Raw genomic sequence first — 16,041 nt, 5'->3', positions numbered from 1 at the left:
GGAAGCCACAATTTTCATTCGAACCTACACGCATATTTCTTTTATCTTTTTCTTGATCCAGTCATTGGACTGCGACCATACTGGGGCCCAATCTTGAAGAATTTTAGTCGGATACATCGACCCCAATATATATATATATATATATATATATATATATATATATATATATATATATATATATATATATATATATATATATATATATATATATAGATAGATAGATAGATAGATAGATAGATAAAACTTACTTGGAAATGGATGCGTGGCGTTCGATCATATAATAATATAAATAATGCATATATATATATATATATGAATATATGCACACATACATGTACATGCCTACATATATATGTATATATACATGCATATATGGGTATAGGATGTAAAAAGAAACGTAAACAAAATGAGAAACGAGAACATAAAAGACAAAAGCATGGAAAACGAACTTTTTTCGAACAACGAAAGAAACAAATAGAGAAACGAGACAGGCAACATAAAAACCATTCCCTTCATCAACGTTCACCACTTCACCTCGTTATGGCTTAACAGCCCTCACCGTTTGTTTTTACAGTTTTGTTCTTACTGTCCTGTTTTTGTTACCACTTTAGCCCTCCGCAAAAAATTCCAAATTTTATTTAATTTGCTTTGCGGGAAGAACTATTTTAACGAAGTCGCGTCTTGTCTCTACCTTCGAAACGCGGAGTACATAAAACAAGGGACAACTGATGAAGGGATTGTTCTTTATGTTGCCTGTCTCGTTTCTCTATTTGTTTCTTTCGTTGTTCGAAAAAAAAGTTCGTTTTCCGTGCTTTTGTTTTTTATCTTCTCGTTTCTCATTTTGTTTACGTTTTGTTGACGTCCTGTACACATATATTCATGTATATATACATATATATGTAAGCATGTACATGTATGTGTGTATATATATGCATATATATATATATATATATATATATATTATTTAAATTATATATATATATATATATATATATATATATATATATATATATATGTATATATATATATATATATATTAAAGCCTGATGCTTATTCTATCGGTCTCTTGCCGAGCTGCTAGCTTACGGGGAGAGTAAACAAGCCAACATCAGTTGTTCAACAGTGGTTAGGGACAAAGACAAACACACACACACAAATATATATACACACACACACATACACTCTTTCTCACACACCTTCATATACGCATGATGGACTTCTCTCAGTTTCCATCTACCAGATCCCCTAGCAAAGTTTTGGTCGGCTCGAGGTTATAGTAGAAGGCACTTGCCCAAGGCGCCATGTAGTGGAACTGAACCCGGAACTTCTAACTTCACATCCACACCTGCGCCTATAGTTAATATTTTTCTCACTTGTTAGGATTTACCAAGTTGCCATTTATCTCCAGCTTCCTTAGAGGTAACTGAATGAGGGTTAAAGTTTACATTATGTAGGGTGCCTTTCTGTTATAGGTAAACTTCCATATTTTTCCGCAGGGAAATGTCGACGTTCGGCAGGATATTAATGAAACGGCACAATTGCTCAACAATAGATGTGCAAAACCATTCCATTCTACATGTGTTGCATTTGGAGCACTTTATAACTACACTTTCAATATTTTATCCTCATCAGTATCATCCACACACACACACACACACACACACACACACACACACACACACACGCACACGTATAAACACACACATGACAAATATGTATCTGTATTTAAAAATACAAATTTAACCGAAGTTGCATAAAGATCTAAAAGAAAAAAATGTGCTGACACGTGTAAATACATGTCTATTTTGCATATACAGCAGGTCTCTGCCTAAATTTGAAACCATGACAAGTTATTTCTCAGAAAAAACAATGTGGATAAACAACTGGCTTATTGACTGACGTCAGTAAAATGCAAATCACTGAAGGTTTTTCAATACTCATCAAATTGACAGACGACGTTAGTAAAAAGCTGGCTACTAAGGTTGTCAAACGTATATTAAATCAACTGATGATGTGGGCATTGAACCAATCAATCAAGGTTGTTGGCTGAAAATTAGTAGAACCTTCTATATTTTTCTTTACACAGAGAGAGAATAGAAGCGGACGCAATGAAACGTTCACATCGATAGTTATTTGAGTGTCAGCTGTTTGTTTTAACAAATAGTCTGGCCAACAATGAGATTCTGCAATACGAACTATCTTTGCTAAACTCCTAACTTACAACTAAGGCAGATGACATCCACAGTATACACTTTCTCTTTCTCTCTATTCACCACATTTTCTATTATGTCTACCTTTGCACAACATGACCATTTAGTTAGATGAAATTGACTACAATATTTTATCAAGCATTACTGAACCAGTCAACATGTACATCATTATGTGGAAAGAACTTTCCTTCTTTTTTCCTGCAGTTCTCCGTCAGACTGACGTGTCCGATGTAGTCGTTTTAACAATGAACATCTGATGAATTAAAATCTCGACTTTTCAATCATCCATTTTTATCCATTTTATTCTTAAACTTTTTACTCTCCCTTCTGAGAAATGAAGCAAACAGATTTATTTCCGACATGCGACACCTGGTTAAGAGAAAAATACACTCTGCAACATACACTGCGTTGTAACTGGTGACCCTCTACCAATATATGTGGAATGTCGACTTCTATTCGACTTGGCGTTGTCCATCCGTTACTCATCTGTAAATATAATTCTACTGGTTATCAACTACCTCTTCATCTGGAATTGTTAAGCAACATTCCATTGACAATTGCAATGCATAAACTTGCGCCAAAATGTGAATAAATCTATAAAATCAGTATGACTCTTGTCATTGGTTATAACTGGACAATCAACACGGTTTAGCTATTTCTCAGCAACTTCTCAGACCATCACATAGTATATAAGGAAGCTCCTTTTGGAAACTAATCAGAAAGAGGTGGTGCTAGCTCAGCTTACGGTTGATACCCCAGACTGGCGTATGTTAATATGTATACACACACACACACACTCTCTCTCTCTTTTACACTGTCCGTTCGTCTGCCTTGGTCAGTGAGCCTCGAGTACATTAATACACTTATTCATACACTCGCTTTCTCTTTCAATCATTTCATCTCTTTTCAAAACATTAAAGAAATGATAGATACATACTGAAATTATGAAAGCAAAACACGACAAACACACTTCTTGTTCGATAACTTTCCTGTCTCTATCAATGTGTGAGAAATGTTTGTTCTAAAACTCAGTCATTAAACTTTATGAACTGAATTTAGCTATGGTTCTCAATGTAAAGATGATTTTTATGATAAGAGCATTTCTTCCTTTTCTCGTTGCTCCTTATCGAGCGTCGCATCTGATATAAATTTACTTTGCTATGAATAAAAAGGAAAATTATTGATTTAACAGCTCGACTCCTCACGTCTCACTAAATATAATGTTGTTAAACATGTATCAGTTCCTTTGTTTTCACTGTTAACACAATTTCGATTAAGACATGTATTGTTTCAATCGAGATAGTAATTGATAGTGACTCAGTTACTTAGTGCACAGTTTAGTACATACATACATACATACATACATACATACATACATACATACATACATACACACACAATCATACACTCACTCACACATACATACATGCACACATACATACATACATACATACCTACATGCATACACACATACACTCACACACACATACATATGTAAATATATTTATTCTTCTTTTTAAAGAATATTAGATTTTGAGATAAGTTTGAAGCCGATGGAACTGTTCAGAATGTCCACGAGAAACGTTCCGGAAGACAACCCCCACAAAGCAAGAAAGAGTGCTGGAAACGTATCACTAAAGACCAAGAAGATCTGTGCGACAAGCGAGTCATGAGGTAAATATTTCAAAATCGTCTGCCTAACGCATTTTGATGTGTTGTCAATGGAAAAGTTACGTTCTAAGATTAGTCCAAGTTATTAATGATAATGTTTCAGACCGAAGAGTGCAGTATTGTAAGTGGTACTTGGCCCGATGTGGAGGAGATGCACATTTTCCAACGAAGATTGTGTGGAATGATGTGGTCACATTCAAATTAAATGGTTCAATTAATCGCCACAATTGCACCTACTAGGGACCTCAGAATCCGCATGTTATGGTGGAACACCATGTTAATTTACCAGGAGTTACAGTGTTTTGACGTTATTGTCACTGGTCCCATTTACTTGAACTTTCTGCAACAGTCTGTCATGCCAAGCACTTGATAAGACTTTGAAGACGAGGAGTTTTATTTTTAGCAAGACGGGGCACCCCTACGCTACCTCCTTCCTTGAGAACTTTCCAAACAAGTGGATTGGACGAAGGTGTTTTGCTGAATATCCTTCCCATTCATCATAACACACATCACTAGACTTTTTTTATGGGGATACCTAAAAGACAAAGTCTACGTTATGAAACCTGCAACAGTCGCTGATTTGAGAGCAGCCATTGAACTAGAATACATACAAACACCAAACGAATTGTTTCGTGATGTTTGCGTTTCCATTGTTTCGCGTTGTCAACAGTGCATGGACTAGAATGGACGTTAGTTTGAAAACAGGCGTTGACAAAATAATAAAATAATGTCTGTAGATTCTATTAAATTTTGAAAACGAAATGTATTTTAATAAATACCTACTTTACTATTATTTAAAGTGTATATGCATTTTATGGGGACACCATATATATATATATATATATATATATATATATATATATATATATATATATATTTATATACACACACACACACACACATATGAACATATATATATATATATATATATATATATATATATATATATATATATACACATATATATAGATACACACACACACACACACACACACACACACACACACACACACACACACACACACACACACACACACATATATATATATATATATATATATATATATATATATATATATATATATATATATATATATATATATATATACATATATATGCATATATATATATATATATATATATATATACATATATATATAAATATATATATATACACAGATCGCTAGCTACTACACACATTTTTCTCTCTCCTTGTTTCTTTCCTTGTTTCTCTCCTTGTTTCTTTCTGTGTTCTTTTCTGTGGAAGAGCGTAGGCTCGAAACGTTAAAGACTTTTATAATTCCCTAGCGTTATACTAATACATATGTTTGCTTTCTACACCACCTGTCTTCATCTTTTGTTTTTTTGTGAATTCTCCCTACATAAATATTTATATATATATATATATAATAATATTAGGGACAAAATCCAAAATTACAGGTAAAAACTCAATTAAAATCAATTTATAAAAAATTAAAATTAAATTGAGCTTCATAGATAAAATATATATAAAATATATAGTTTTAGGGAAAATAACCAAGTTTCAAGAACTCAACCTTTCCATAAGATTAATGAAAATATTAAATACATTCATGCTAAAAGCAATCACCCACCCTCAATTAAAACGTCCTTAACATTTACTATAGGTAAGAGAATATCTTTACTATCTTCTAATATAGAGATTTTTGAAAAACATGCACCTTATTATAATAAAGCCCTGCAAGAAGCGGGATATACTAATAATATAAACTTTTTTAATAATCCGAAATATTTTTATAATTTTAGTAATAATAATTATAATAATAATGGCCTTTTTAATAAACATAACTTTTATACTCATGATAATGTCTTCTTAGGTAATAATAAGAATAATAAGAATAATTGGTATTATGATAATAAATTACCTAAACATAAACTTAATTTTAATGGAAACAATTTTAGATATCATTTTAATTTTTTTAATGATAATAATAAATTTAATAATACCAATAATAAATTCAATAATATCTATAATAAGAACAAACTTTGGCTAATTATTCCATACGGCGTTCAAGTTAAAACTAACATTATTAATGAAGTTTTAAAAGTTATTGATTTATTCCTTAGAGATAATAAAAAATATCATTATATTTTTTCTAAAAATAATTTTGGTGTAGGTTATTCTACTACTAATAATGTTGCTAATATTATCTCTTCTTTTAATAAATTTAAGTTAAATAAATACTATAAATTTAAATTTAATAATTATTCTAATATTAATTTTAATAATAATAATGTTGACCAGGATATAATTAATTGTACATGTTTAGATAAAACTAAATGTAATTTTAATAATAAATGTAATTTAAAAGATGTAGTGTATAAATGTATAGTGAAATTATTGAATGAAAATAAACATAATGGTTATAATTTAAATAAGATTTATATAGGATCGACTTCTAATAAAATTAAATTAAGAGTAGCTCAACATATGCACTCATTTAAGAATAGAAATTTGATTAATTCTACTGACCTCAGTAAATATATTTGGGAACTTAAATCTAAAAATATTAACTATATTTTAAAGTGGAAGATAGTTTGTAAAGCTAAATCCTATCATATAGGTAATAACTTTTGTAATTTATGTAATAATGAATTTAAAGAGATATTATTTTATAAGGATAATAATTTACTTAATTCTTTTGATGAACGAAAAATAAAATGTAGACATAAACTACTTTATTTATATAAAAACTTTAGCTAATGATTTTTTATTTATTTTGTTTATATGGGTATGTGTATATGAATGTATATGTATATATATGAGTGTGTGTGTTTTAGTCTATATGCGTTAGTATGTATGTATATTTTTAGGTGTATGTATATATGTTTACGTATGTATTTATATAGGTTTAAGTGTGTGTATATATATGTGTTGTGTTTTTATATATGTTTGTGTATGTTGAGTGTATATTTGTATTTACATGTATGTATAAAGATATGTATTTGTGAGTATAGATGTATATTTATATATATTGTGTGTGTGAGTAAGTGTGTGAGTGTAGTTTTGTTTTATAATATTCCTTATTTATATATTTATTTGAGTGAATTTTTATTTGTGCATATATATATATATATATATATGTACGTGCTTCATATGTTGTCTGGTCAATTCTGCTGACGAAAGTCTGACCTTGTAAGATATAATCTTTATCTTACTAAAATTGACTTGAAACCATGGTACAGAATATAGATTGGTAAAAGTTTTTATTTTTCATTTCCTTTCGAAATTATCCCTAACTTTTGTGGTATGTAGTATTTTTGCTGCTATTTCTAGCGAGTAGATGTCCTATTATAGGCGTCTCTGCATTTCTAATGAATAATACATAGTCTATTGACTGTTTTTACTCTCGCTAGGCTACTGATGGTAAATAAAATTTCTAAAATTTTCTTTGCCACCCTATAATTTATTAATAATGATAAAATTCTTTTTGGATGATTTTCTGTAGGAATTACGGCATTTTGCATTTTTGTATTTGCTGCCGATTAGGTAAACCGTAAATACGCGGTATATTTTGAAAAATTAGACATAAAAACACGAACCATGCGGCGTACTGATTCGTGCTTCATATGTTGTCTGGTCAATTCTGCTGACGAAAGTCTGACCTTGTAAGATATAATCTTTATCTTACTAAAATTGACTTGAAACCATGGTACAGAATATAGATTGGTAAAAGTTTTTATTTTTCATTTCCTTTCGAAATTATCCCTAACTTTTGTGGTATGTAGTATTTTTGCTGCTATTTCTAGCGAGTAGATGTCCTATTATAGGCGTCTCTGCATTTCTAATGAATAATACATAGTCTATTGACTGTTTTTACTCTCGCTAGGCCACTGGTGGTAAATAAAATTTCTAAAATTTTCTTTGCCACCCTATAATTTATTAATATATATATATATATATATATTATTTTCTTTTTTTATAGTTATGAGTATTTTTGTGTATATGTATATGTATATTTATGTATGTACTTATGTAAATGTGTATATATATGTATATATATGGGTATAAGTATATATGTGGGTGTGTGTAATTTGTCTATATAAATTAGTTAGTATATATATATAAGTGTATGTATATATATTTATGTATATATATATATATATATATGTACATGTATATACATGTTTTTTCTGTGTATATATGTGTGTATATTTTATATTTGCATTTTTATATATATGTATATATGTATGTATATGTGTATCTATATAATATGTATATTTGAGAGCATGGGAGGGTGAGTGTGTATTTATATATACTATTCTTTATTTATTATATGTGTGTATGAGTGTATTTGTTTTTATATGTATGTTTAGGTAGGTACATGTGTGTATGTGTAGATGTATATTTATGTATATATATATATATATATATATATATATATATATGGAAGTGTGTATGTTTCGGTCTATATGTGTTATTATGTATGTATATATATGTGTGTATTTATGTATATATGTGTATTATTTATGTATGTGTATTATACATATTATGTATGTGTATTATGTGTATTATTTATTTATGTATAAGCTTATATTAGTGTTTATGTGTATATATGTGTGTATGTTGTGTGTATATACGTATATTATTTTGTATATTCGTATGTATATATGTTTATATGTTTTATATATAAGTATGTATATTTGTATATGTATGTAAGTATATATATATATATATATATATATATATATATATATATATATATATATATATATATATATATATATGTATGTATGTATAAGGGCGTGTGTTGGGGTATTTATTTATAATTTTTCCTATTTAATTATTCGAGTAATTATATTTTGTTTTTATTAGTAGGTTAATATTTTCGGAAGTTTAAGGTTTTATATTACAATGACACTACGATTTTTATAAGACTAAATCAATAGTAGTATTTTAGTTTATTTCATAATATTATTTAATTTACGACTATTAGTATTATTATTTATTTATTATATATTAGAATTTAATATTTATTAATATGTTTTATAAGATAACTATAGTTTTTTGTTCTTTTTATGTTGTTAGTTATATAAATTTTAAATTTTTCATTCATTTATTTAAGAATTATTATTTCATTCATGTTTTCGTATTCTATTCTCTATTTTAACGTAGTATTTTCGCGCGACCTCTTGCTTAAAACGCTATAGCTATTAGATAACGTCTTAGTTTTCAGTTTGAATTACGAAAAAATATGGATAAGTACTGTTTTTTTACTTTGCTAAAGATTTTCTACTATTTGAAAATAATATGTATTCTTGTTTTTTATATTATTCATTTGGTTCTTTATAGATTATTTTAAATAGATAACTTATTTAACACTAAATTATTTAGAAGTTATAGTTTCATTTCAACATAATATTAGAACTTCGATTTGAATAGTGTTGATATATTTTCGATTATTTTTGATTAATAATATTTGATTAATAATTAATCTTTATTGTTTATAATATCGTTAAAGATTTTTAAAAATTAAAACTTTGTATATATATATAAAATTTGATCTTTTATTCTTAATAATTTTTTCTTTCCTAATGTTTTCATTCATAATTTTTCCATTTATAATTTTTTCATTCATATTTTTATTATTACGTTTGTAGAAATAAATAATCTTGTATTTTCTATTATTCAATTGATTTTTAATTATAATTAAATAAACGTCTTTAGCTTTAAATAGTATAGCTTTAACTATTACACCGGTTAAATATGTACTAATTTTATCTTCATTATTATTTTAAACTTAAACTTCGTTCAACTTGTATTTAAAACAATGATAATTTAAAACAATGATAATTTAAAACAATGATAATTTAAAACAATGATAATTTATGTAAGATGTTTTTTGTATATAATATACATGTTATTATAATGGATGAAGGGATGATTATTGAATGGTTATTATTTTGATATTATGATATTTTTAATAATTTTTCTATCTTTATATAATAAGTATTTCATATTAATTCATTTGGTACTTATTGTTGGTTGAGATATATATCTAATTATTGTTCTACTTACGATCTGACGATTAGTTATATTTTTGAATAGAATTTATTTTCGATAATTTCAATTGATTTTAATCGATTTAAATTTCATTTCTATTTGAAAATTAGTTATGAAACACGTGTAATCTTTTTATTATATTTATCTTATGATATTTACTTTGCTTTATATTATCCTCATTTATTGTGCTTTTAATTATTAATTTTTTTCTATATGTGATAGTGGATTTTCATCGATGAGTTCTTGAAACTTGGTTATTTTCCCTAAAACTATATATATAAAGTGTAGTATATTGCCACTTAAGTGTGGCTGATCCCTAGGATGAGAGGGATAACTTCCCTTGGCAAACAGGACACAGTCGTGTGTCGATAAGCCAGCTGGAGGAGATGTCCTCCTGGGCTAAAAGCAACAGTAACATCCACCCCTAGGGGTCAGCCACACTTAAGTGGCAATATACTACACTTTATCGTGCAGTTACTGTTAATACTTCATTTAGAGAATTAACATTGCTTGTTTTCACCTTTTCGATATCAGTGAAGAATTTCACTGGAAAAGTAGATATAAGATTGCCAGGATTTTGTCTCTCTCACCAGGGTCAGTAGCTATCGAACGCCGACGAAGGGAAATAACCCTGAAATCCGGATCCGTTCGTGCTGCAGATCATGGTGAGAGGGATAACTTCTCTTGGCAAACAGGACACAGTCGTGTGTCGATAAGCCAGCTGGAGGAGATGTCCTCCTGGGGCTAAAAGCAACAGTAACATCCACCCCTAGGGGTCAGCCACACTTAAGTGGCAATATACTACACTTTATCGTGCAGTTACTGTTAATACTTCATTTAGAGAATTAACATTGCTTATATATATATATATATATATATATATATATATATATATATATATATATATATATATATATATATATATATATATAATAGAAATATGTTAAAAAAACAAAATAGAAACTACCCGTGGAAATGTAAGGGGAAAGTAAGCAGAAAAATAAGAGAAAATGCACATTGAAAATCAAAAAGAAGGTAAGGCTTTTATGAAAAGTAACGATATATATATACAATTAGAAGAACTGAGGTAGGAATAAAGGTAATAAAAGTCATTATTGTGAGTTATTAAAGAGATTTACAATCATACCGGTTTCGTAATAATACTAGTCATTGCTTTGAGTATACACCGAATTCTGTCTGTCTGTCTGTCTGTCTGTCTGTCTGTCTGTCTGTCTGTCTCTCTCTCTCTGTCTCTCTCTCTCTCTCTCTCTCTCTCTCTCTCTCTCTCTCTCTCTCTCTCTCTCTCTATATATATATATATATATATATATATATATACACATTTATATATACGCACATATATATAAATATATATATACATATACATATACAAATATATTTATATATATACATATATATGAATATATATATATATATATATATATATATATATATATATATATATATATATATATATATATATATATATATATATATAGATATATATATATATTAATAGTTATCGCCAAGCCAACATGGCAGTCCCAAAATTAGGACGAAAGCTGCCGTGAATTAGCTCCAAGAAGCCATCGCCTCTAGCTAGCTATGTGACACACGAAACCTGTGTCCTTTATAACCTTCGAACAGGGGAGGTCAGCAGTGTCCCCCTGCTGGTTTGGCATCTGCAGACTAGACTAGTTTCAGGGTGTTGCCCCTTGTCAATGCAGAGTAGCCAAGCCTTAGCCAGGCGGCGCTGCTGACTATCTGCTCGAAGGTTATTTATCTAATTTCAGTGGAATCTATCCACTGGTTTTCAGAAATAGAGTTATTAATATTTCTAAGTCTCTCTAAAGGAGACTACGGCAGCGGTACTGGAAATTAATAGTTATCGCCAAGCCAACATGGCAGTCCCAAAATTAGGACGAAAGCTGCCGTGAATTAGCTCCAAGAAGCCATCGCCTCTAGCTAGCTATGTGACACACGAAACCTGTGTCCTTTATAACCTTCGAACAGGGGAGGTCAGCAGTGTCCCCCTGCTGGTTTGGCATCTGCAGACTAGACTAGTTTCAGGGTGTTGCCCCTTGTCAATGCAGAGTAGCCAAGCCTTAGCCAGGCGGCGCTGCTGACTATCTGCTCGAAGGTTATTTATCTAATTTCAGTGGAATCTATCCACTGGTTTTCAGAAATAGAGTTATTAATATTTCTAAGTCTCTCTAAAGGAGACTACGGCAGCGGTACTGGAAATTAATAGTTATCGCCAAGCCAACATGGCAGTCCCAAAATTAGGACGAAAGCTGCCGTGAATTAGCTCCAAGAAGCCATCGCCTCTAGCTAGCTATGTGACACACGAAACCTGTGTCCTTTATAACCTTCGAACAGGGGAGGTCAGCAGTGTCCCCCTGCTGGTTTGGCATCTGCAGACTAGACTAGTTTCAGGGTGTTGCCCCTTGTCAATGCAGAGTAGCCAAGCCTTAGCCAGGCGGCGCTGCTGACTATCTGCTCGAAGGTTATTTATCTAATTTCAGTGGAATCTATCCACTGGTTTTCAGAAATAGAGTTATTAATATTTCTAAGTCTCTCTAAAGGCGACTACGGCAGCGGTACTGGAAATTAATAGTTATCGCCAAGCCAACATGGCAGTCCCAAAATTAGGACGAAAGCTGCCGTGAATTAGCTCCAAGAAGCCATCGCCTCTAGCTAGCTATGTGACACACGAAACCTGTGTCCTTTATAACCTTCGAACAGGGGAGGTCAGCAGTGTCCCCCTGCTGGTTTGGCATCTGCAGACTAGACTAGTTTCAGGGTGTTGCCCCTTGTCAATGCAGAGTAGCCAAGCCTTAGCCAGGCGGCGCTGCTGACTATCTGCTCGAAGGTTATTTATCTAATTTCAGTGGAATCTATCCACTGGTTTTCAGAAATAGAGTTATTAATATTTCTAAGTCTCTCTAAAGGAGACTACGGCAGCGGTACTGGAAATTAATAGTCATCGCCAAGCCAACATGGCAGTCCCAAAATTAGGACGAAAGCTGCCGTGAATTAGCTCCAAGAAGCCATCGCCTCTAGCTAGCTATGTGACACACGAAACCTGTGTCCTTTATAACCTTCGAACAGGGGAGGTCAGCAGTGTCCCCCTGCTGGTTTGGCATCTGCAGACTAGACTAGTTTCAGGGTGTTGCCCCTTGTCAATGCAGAGTAGCCAAGCCTTAGCCAGGCGGCGCTGCTGACTATCTGCTCGAAGGTTATTTATCTAATTTCAGTGGAATCTATCCACTGGTTTTCAGAAATAGAGTTATTAATATTTCTAAGTCTCTCTAAAGGAGACTACGGCAGCGGTACTGGAAATTAATAGTTATCGCCAAGCCAACATGGCAGTCCCAAAATTAGGACGAAAGCTGCCGTGAATTAGCTCCAAGAAGCCATCGCCTCTAGCTAGCTATGTGACACACGAAACCTGTGTCCTTTATAACCTTCGAACAGGGGAGGTCAGCAGTGTCCCCCTGCTGGTTTGGCATCTGCAGACTAGACTAGTTTCAGGGTGTTGCCCCTTGTCAATGCAGAGTAGCCAAGCCTTAGCCAGGCGGCGCTGCTGACTATCTGCTCGAAGGTTATTTATCTAATTTCAGTGGAATCTATCCACTGGTTTTCAGAAATAGAGTTATTAATATTTCTAAGTCTCTCTAAAGGAGACTACGGCAGCGGTACTGGAAATTAATAGTTATCGCCAAGCCAACATGGCAGTCCCAAAATTAGGACGAAAGCTGCCGTGAATTAGCTCCAAGAAGCCATCGCCTCTAGCTAGCTATGTGACACACGAAACCTGTGTCCTTTATAACCTTCGAACAGGGGAGGTCAGCAGTGTCCCCCTGCTGGTTTGGCATCTGCAGACTAGACTAGTTTCAGGGTGTTGCCCCTTGTCAATGCAGAGTAGCCAAGCCTTAGCCAGGCGGCGCTGCTGACTATCTGCTCGAAGGTTATTTATCTAATTTCAGTGGAATCTATCCACTGGTTTTCAGAAATAGAGTTATTAATATTTCTAAGTCTCTCTAAAGGAGACTACGGCAGCGGTACTGGAAATTAATAGTTATCGCCAAGCCAACATGGCAGTCCCAAAATTAGGACGAAAGCTGCCGTGAATTAGCTCCAAGAAGCCATCGCCTCTAGCTAGCTATGTGACACACGAAACCTGTGTCCTTTATAACCTTCGAACAGGGGAGGTCAGCAGTGTCCCCCTGCTGGTTTGGCATCTGCAGACTAGACTAGTTTCAGGGTGTTGCCCCTTGTCAATGCAGAGTAGCCAAGCCTTAGCCAGGCGGCGCTGCTGACTATCTGCTCGAAGGTTATTTATCTAATTTCAGTGGAATCTATCCACTGGTTTTCAGAAATAGAGTTATTAATATTTCTAAGTCTCTCTAAAGGAGACTACGGCAGCGGTACTGGAAATTAATAGTTATCGCCAAGCCAACATGGCAGTCCCAAAATTAGGACGAAAGCTGCCGTGAATTAGCTCCAAGAAGCCATCGCCTCTAGCTAGCTATGTGACACACGAAACCTGTGTCCTTTATAACCTTCGAACAGGGGAGGTCAGCAGTGTCCCCCTGCTGGTTTGGCATCTGCAGACTAGACTAGTTTCAGGGTGTTGCCCCTTGTCAATGCAGAGTAGCCAAGCCTTAGCCAGGCGGCGCTGCTGACTATCTGCTCGAAGGTTATTTATCTAATTTCAGTGGAATCTATCCACTGGTTTTCAGAAATAGAGTTATTAATATTTCTAAGTCTCTCTAAAGGAGACTACGGCAGCGGTACTGGAAATTAATAGTTATCGCCAAGCCAACATGGCAGTCCCAAAATTAGGACGAAAGCTGCCGTGAATTAGCTCCAAGAAGCCATCGCCTCTAGCTAGCTATGTGACACACGAAACCTGTGTCCTTTATAACCTTCGAACAGGGGAGGTCAGCAGTGTCCCCCTGCTGGTTTGGCATCTGCAGACTAGACTAGTTTCAGGGTGTTGCCCCTTGTCAATGCAGAGTAGCCAAGCCTTAGCCAGGCGGCGCTGCTGACTATCTGCTCGAAGGTTATTTATCTAATTTCAGTGGAATCTATCCACTGGTTTTCAGAAATAGAGTTATTAATATTTCTAAGTCTCTCTAAAGGAGACTACGGCAGCGGTACTGGAAATTAATAGTTATCGCCAAGCCAACATGGCAGTCCCAAAATTAGGACGAAAGCTGCCGTGAATTAGCTCCAAGAAGCCATCGCCTCTAGCTAGCTATGTGACACACGAAACCTGTGTCCTTTATAACCTTCGAACAGGGGAGGTCAGCAGTGTCCCCCTGCTGGTTTGGCATCTGCAGACTAGACTAGTTTCAGGGTGTTGCCCCTTGTCAATGCAGAGTAGCCAAGCCTTAGCCAGGCGGCGCTGCTGACTATCTGCTCGAAGGTTATTTATCTAATTTCAGTGGAATCTATCCACTGGTTTTCAGAAATAGAGTTATTAATATTTCTAAGTCTCTCTAAAGGAGACTACGGCAGCGGTACTGGAAATTAATAGTTATCGCCAAGCCAACATGGCAGTCCCAAAATTAGGACGAAAGCTGCCGTGAATTAGCTCCAAGAAGCCATCGCCTCTAGCTAGCTATGTGACACACGAAACCTGTGTCCTTTATAACCTTCGAACAGGGGAGGTCAGCAGTGTCCCCCTGCTGGTTTGGCATCTGCAGACTAGACTAGTTTCAGGGTGTTGCCCCTTGTCAATGCAGAGTAGCCAAGCCTTAGCCAGGCGGCGCTGCTGACTATCTGCTCGAAGGTTATTTATCTAATTTCAGTGGAATCTATCCACTGGTTTTCAGAAATAGAGTTATTAATATTTCTAAGTCTCTCTAAAGGAGACTACGGCAGCGGTACTGGAAATTAATAGTTATCGCCAAGCCAACATGGCAGTCCCAAAATTAGGACGAAAGCTGCCGTGAATTAGCTCCAAGAAGCCATCGCCTCTAGCTAGCTATGTGACACACGAAACCTGTGTCCTTTATAACCTTCGAACAGGGGAGGTCAGCAGTGTCCCCCTGCTGGTTTGGCATCTGCAGACTAGACTAGTTTCAGGGTGTTGCCCCTTGTCAATGC

The 16,041-nt window shown here is 33.5% G+C and overlaps 1 long non-coding RNA gene across 1 annotated transcript in view; it reads right to left on the bottom strand.

Annotated features, from left to right (window-relative positions):
- LOC128249917 (uncharacterized) overlaps positions 1–16,041 on the bottom strand; it is a 66,799-nt gene that overhangs the window by 7,830 nt on the left and 42,928 nt on the right. The window lies entirely within an intron of this gene.

This window comes from Octopus bimaculoides, chromosome 1, assembly GCF_046866305.1.
Source record: "Octopus bimaculoides isolate indiv1 chromosome 1, ASM4686630v1, whole genome shotgun sequence".
Taxonomy (NCBI): Eukaryota; Metazoa; Mollusca; class Cephalopoda; order Octopoda; family Octopodidae; genus Octopus; species Octopus bimaculoides.
Note: the sequence above shows the minus strand (reverse complement) of the source record. Positions and strands in the feature narration are given on the sequence as shown.